Source organism: Bison bison, unplaced genomic scaffold (genome assembly GCF_000754665.1).
Source record: "Bison bison bison isolate TAMUID 2011002044 unplaced genomic scaffold, Bison_UMD1.0 scf7180017864105, whole genome shotgun sequence".
Lineage (NCBI taxonomy): Eukaryota > Metazoa > Chordata > Mammalia > Artiodactyla > Bovidae > Bison > Bison bison.
This window is the reverse complement of record NW_011494677.1, coordinates 8,387,354-8,393,993: the sequence shown is the minus strand read 5'-3', so window position 1 is coordinate 8,393,993 and position 6,640 is coordinate 8,387,354.

The following is a 6,640-nucleotide window of genomic DNA, read 5'->3' as shown; positions in this document are numbered from 1 at the left end:
AAACATATTGGGCCAAACTTGGCATGTGTATTTTTTAAACCCTTTAATATATTTATGTTTTTCTGTCCATTACATTTACATATAGGAAATTTTCCTAGGGAACTATTTTTAGATGCAACAAAAATGTACACTGCGATATTTGTAATAGTCGATGGCTTTAATCTACATAATGCCCCAAAAAAGATTTGTTAAATTAATTATTTGCATCCAAATGATGGAATATGTCATAGCCATAATTTTAAATCATATTTAATGACTTTGGGAAATGGTATCATTCTAGTAGGTGAAAAAGACACCTTTACATGTCTATACTATGACCCCAGGGCTTCCCAGGTGGCACTGGTGGTCAAGAATCCACCTGCCAGTGCAGGAGACATAAGGGACACAGGTCAATCCTTGGGTCAGGAAGATACCCTGGAGGAGGGCATAGCAACCCACTCCAGCATTCTTACATGGAGAATCCCCCCATGAACAGAGGAGCCTATTGGGCTACAGTCCATAGGGTCACAAAGAGTTGGCTACAACTGAAGTGACTTAGCACGCATGCACGCATGATATGATCCCAAATTTGTAAAAAGGAATTTAAACATATACACATTATAAAAAACTATACCAAATGTTACTAATGATTATCTCTGGGTAGTGGCATATGGCTGATTTAAATTTTCTTCCTTATATTTTTACATATTTTCCAAATTTTCTACAATAAACATATGTCATCTTTATAAGCAGAAAACATTTTTTTAATATAATGCTTTTCTTAACCAGACTTTAAATTGCTTAAGGGTTTTTTTTTTTTTTTTAATTGATCACATCATCATAATTCCTACAGGCTGCAGACCCAGGATGTTATTTTTTTTAGCTTTTTATTTTGTATTGGGATATAGCCAGTTAACAATGCTGTGATAGCTTCAGGTGGATGAAAGGACTCAGCCATACATATACATGTATCCATTCTCCCCCAAACTCCCTTCCCACTCAGGCTGCCACATAGCATTGAGCAGAGTTCCACGTGCTTGTTGGTTATCCATTTAAATACAGCAATGTGTATATATCCATCCCAAACTCCTTAACTATCCCTTCTCCCCATCCTTCTCCCCCACCAACGATGTTTGAAATGATACGAATGAACTTATTTACAAAACAGAAAGAGACTCACAGACCCAGGATGTTATTTTAAATGTTCAGTTCAGTTCAGTCGCTCAGTCGTGTCTGACTCTTTGCGACCCCATGAACTGCAGCACGCCAGGCCTCCCTGTCCATCACCAACTCCCGGAATCCACCCAAACCCATGTCCATCGAGTCAGTGATGCCATCCAACCATCTCATCCTCTGTTGTTCCCTTCTCCTCCTGCCCTCAATCTTTCCCAGCATCAGGGTCTTTTCATTTTAAATGTAGTGGATAATAAAGAAATATTTATCTGATTAACAAAGTTCCTTCTTGGGTTTTTTGTATTCCTTTTCAAATGACTCTAAGGCATATTTTAAGAATATGAGACCATCATCTAAAACCTGTTTTTCACGCGGGCATGTGATAAATACTGCTTCCTGCTCTGTCGGTAGCAGCGTGCAAACTCATTGCCTGCAAGGGTTAACTTCAGGCACTCTGACCACCTGTTCAGCATCTGCCACATGTCATTCATTTCAAAGGCCTCTGAGGCTCACCAACTCAGGAAAAGGATTTTTGCTTTGCAGTAGGTATATACACAAAGACAGCGCCAATGCAAATAAGAAATTCCCGGTCCAGAAATAAACATTTCTTAAGCAACCTAGACAATGAAATGGATGCTAGCCTTTTCTCCCAGAACTTTTTTGTAATTACATTTTTATTGACTTTGTAGAGGAAATGAAAAAGGCTAACATATAATTGACTAAAAGAAATAGAAGTAATAAACCGAGCCAGAAGTCTTGAGGAAACATGTATATAAGGTAAAATAACTCTAATAGGAAAATCTATTCTAGGATGTTGAAGTTATATAATTACCTCCGCATGCTGCTTTGGCTGTGAAAAGAGCTGGGTGGGGTGCTGTGACACGGAACACCATGAGGAGGGCTCAAATCTCTTACCAAATTTGTCTATGCTCTGGGTAATTTAAATTCTATGTTTCAAAAGCAACTACCGGTATTGGATTCTGAATTTTACATGAAACAAACTTGGAGGAGGGGGCGTGTGTGAGTGTGTCTATTGGATTCAAGAGGCATTTAATAAGTTGTCTTATGATAACCTTGTACCCAGGAGGATTAGTGACTTGACAAATACATATGTATGTATGTGTATATACATATATATACACATACATGCTGTTGTTGTTGTTTAGTTGCTAAGTCATGTCTGACTCTTTGGGACCCCATGGACTGTAGCTCACCAGGCTCCTCTGTCCATGGGATTCTCCAGGCAAGAATATTGGAGTGGGTTGCCGTTTCCTTCTCCAGAAGATCTTCCCAAACCAGGGACTGAATTCACATCTCCTGCATTGGCCGGCAGATTCTTTACCACTGAGCCACCTGGGAAGTCCCATATACATACATAAATATATATTCTGCAAATGATCAGGAGATGGAAGCCACTCCGCATTGAACTGGTGCACCATATACCACTGTATTTTCAACATAATCATTACTGTAGTTTGAATTAGCTGATGAGAATTAAGAGCAGAGGTCAGAAAGGAAGGTGGTGAAGCTTCAGCTGACACATGCCCTGCACCCTAATACGTAGGCAGTCCTGCTCCTCACCCCCTCTTTACACCTGCACTTTGAGTCATTCATGTTCTTGATGAGAGAATCATACCCCTCGGATGCTGGGGTAGAAAAAAGATTAAAACCTGCTGACATTAATAAACATAGAAAAGGCAAGCTCAGCCAATTTGTGAGTCAATTACAGCTAACATTTTGATGACAGAATCAGGCTATAAACTGATCTTGACAGGAGGAAATGAAGAGATGAATGTAACAAGAAGATACTTAGTAGGGATAAAAGTTAGGCTCTGACCTTGGGGCTGAAAGATCAATGGCAAAAACACAGGGAGAGGTGATCTACTTAAGGAATGTGCACGCTTAGTCACTTCAGTTGTGTCCGACTTACTGCAACCCCATGGACTGTAGCCCACCAGGCTCCTCTGTCCATGGGACTTCCCAGGCAAGAATACCGGAGTGGGTTGCCATTTCCTTCTCCAACCTAAGGAGTGATTCCTGTGACAAGCCTAAGGGGTTTCAGGCACCACTCTGGATGCCAACCAGAAATTCAGTCCTAAGCTCTATATATGCTGCTGCTGCTGCTAAGTCGCTTCAGTCGTGTCCGACTCTGTGCAACCCCATGGACAGCAGCCCACCAGGCTCCTCTGTCCACAGAATTCTCCAGGCAAGAGTACTGGAGTGGAGCTCTATATATGGACATGTAGACTTTGGAATGAAGAGGATGGCATACTCTTTTTTGCCCTGGTCACAGCATACCCAGAGGGCTATGTCTGGTTCTCTCTTGTGCCATCTTTCAAGAGGGCATAGACCAACAGGACTAGGTTCAGAGACAGTGAGGGAAGGCTTGGGGGAGGGTGTCTTAAGGCTCAGCAGAGGAGAAAAGAGATGTGATGCCTAGAGAAAGAATGACTTGCAAATGAGTGGGAGAGAGGGCATGGATTGATCCCAAGTTTAGAAGAACACAGAGGGATCTCTACCTGGAATGGCCAGGAGCCCCGCCTCTGTGTGTCTGCAGCACTGTGTGCCTATTTCTAATATGGGAGAAATTTGTTTTCATATTAATTTCCACTCACAAGACTCTAAGCTCTGTGAGGACAGAGGCTGCATCATAGTTTCTTTGTTCTCTCAGAATATAGCAGATTCTCACTAATGTTTGTTTGGACCAGAAAGAAGAGGCATTAGACTTATGTCTGGCTCCTAGAGGTAGGGAGCACTATGACCAATAGCTAGGAGCTATAGCAAGACAAGATGACGACTCACCATAAAGAACTATTAAGCGATTGGGTTGAACAAGGTGAAATAGTTGACCTCAGGAAGGAATGCCTCCAACGCCAGACTGAATGGCCATCCAACATTCAAACGGATAGTTGGAGCAGATGATCTTTAAGATGGCATCTTTCAAAGCCTGGATCTGTGATTCTACCCAAGGGCACACACCATCTTTGTTTAAATAGATAACCTCATGCTAAGAAGAAGTGCTCCCAGAGACATTTGAAGGCCCCTTCTAGTTTCCTTTACCAGAACCTCAGGGAAAAGCTATAGGCCAAAGTCCTCAGGTCCAAGGTCAAATGAAGAAGGACCGCCATATAATAAAGACCTTACAATGACATGTCAGGTCATGGTTTTCATTCCACTGAGCAGTCTGCCCAGCTCCCCCTTTGACTTCATGTGTTCCCAACTCGACTTGCCTAACTTACTCTCATCTCCTTTCTCTTCCCTTCCCTGGGCCTTAGTCACAGCATTTCCCAACTGGGTTGATAATTTGATCTTGACTTGTGATTCTTTTGTGCCTGCCAGCTTTGTGTTTCCATTCTGGATGCTTCACAGGGCCCCCTGGACCGGGTCACAGGGGGAAGGACCACTAGGGGGCTACTCTACTTAGCACAGTGATCTCAAGTGTGGGTGCGGGGGGTACAGGAAGTGGCCAAGCAGAGGGGGCAGGCTGGCCTGTAGTTCCCAGCTCCCTCAGGACTGGGAAACAGGACCACCCCCTCTGCAGCACCATCCGCGTACACACTGCAGGGTGATGCTGTGTGACAACTCTTGTGGCCTTGTGTGGGGCAGTAGCCCAAGGGGAAAGGGCCCTAGTGTGGACAAGCCACCAGGTGGCAGGAAGCGATTCCCAGGCTCCCGCTGGGTCATGGTAGGCCCTTCAGGGACATGCCTGCATTTCCTTGGGGGGCTTCTGCTTTTATGAGTCTCCTTGGGCTGCCCCAAAGAGAAAGAGTTATAATGAATTGTCATGGATTCAGGTCTCAAGAAACTCGACACCTGTAACTACCCCTATCCATTCCCTCCCCAGTTCCCTCTGGACTTGGGATTTAGATGAGGAACGTCGGTGGGGGGGACAGTGGGGAGCTACTGTCCAGTTACCAGACGTGGGGGGCTTCAGGAGCCCCCAGAGTCACAAGGCAGGTCGGGATCCCTCTTGCTTTCTGTGTCTGGCAGAATTCGGCTTCTGCAAGGGGCACTGAACCCTTAAACACCCGGTAATGGATTAGTTCTGGCTGAAGGGAAAATTCAAAGATGAGCTGGAAGGAGAGTTTACAGGACTAGGATCCAAGTAGGAGGGAAATTAATTGCTCAATTCTCATGTTTTAAGTCCAGCAGTTAACTTCTAAAAGACATCTATTCTCTCTAGACAGGACTATTTCAAAAGTCTCATTACCTGATTTCTTGAATAGCCCAATGCTTCTTGGCCAGTTCACAGACTCTCTCCCTCTCTATATCAAAAGGGAAAAGTGCCCCCAAGGCAGCCACTTCAGGCTTGGGTGGACAGAAGAGATAAACCCTAATTCATTTTAAATTGGTTGCAGGGGCATTCCCAGACAGACAGCGGCCAGACATGGGGCAGTGCGTCTGTGCGTGTATTAGGAGGGGAGGCTAACACGCAGAAAGGCAGAGGGATCAGAAGGGTTTGAGGGTTTCTGAAATAACCTGCCAGACCATTTAACTGTGACTCTAGGCTGCTCCCCTAATAGCTGCTGGACCGGGTAACCGTCCATCCTCCGCCCCCATCCTACCCAGAACTACCTTTTCACCGAGTGGCAGGTGAACAGATGCCATGCTGCCCTTAGTCACTAAAGGAGAGAGACCACATCTTCCTCATGTTTTGTGGAGATGAAGCTACTCTAAACGGAGACCCCCAACCACTCCCAGCTCTCTCGGAACGCACATGGGGGCCGCCATGTGTCCTGGAGGCAGCATGGAGGCCTGAGCAGCCTAGCTCTGGGTCCTATGTGAAGTTGGCAAGGTGATGCCCATCTCACGAGGCTGCTATAAAGATGAGATCATGTGAACACTACCTAAGACTCAGTGAGCACCCACAAGAGTTCCTCCCCCCGCCCCAGGACAGATATAGCAGGTATCTAACACCCTACAGACTCACACTCTGCGTTCTCTTCTTGTTTTTGGAATAATTTCTCATCTAGGATCCAAAGCCTTGAACCTGGGGAAATCTGTTTGTCCTTCCCATCTAACTCCTCTCAAATTTGCCTGAAGCACCCTCTGTCTCTGGCTGAGAACTGATATCATCTCTGCCGTTCAATGCTTGGGCCTGGGTATAATGACAGAAAGCAAATGGAACTAATGACGGCAGTGTGCGTTTTTGCTTGCTGGGGTTATTTTATGTACCTCTCTATACATTCTCTTCTTTAGACTCTTGGGCACCCAAAATCCATATGGATTTTGCTCAACTATGAACTTCCCTCTTCTAGTTGCAAATCAGACTTCATTCCATATCCATCTCAGGGAAAGAACTGTTAATTCATTCATTTGCCTACTTGCCCACTCAATCACTCATTAATTCAACTCACATCTAGTGGGGACTTAACATTTGCCAGATGTGGGTCAAGTGCTGGTGACACAGAGATGAATCAGGCATGATCACCACTCCTGAGAAGCTTCTGGTTGGCCGGATGGCCAGGGAACAGGTACACTTTGACCA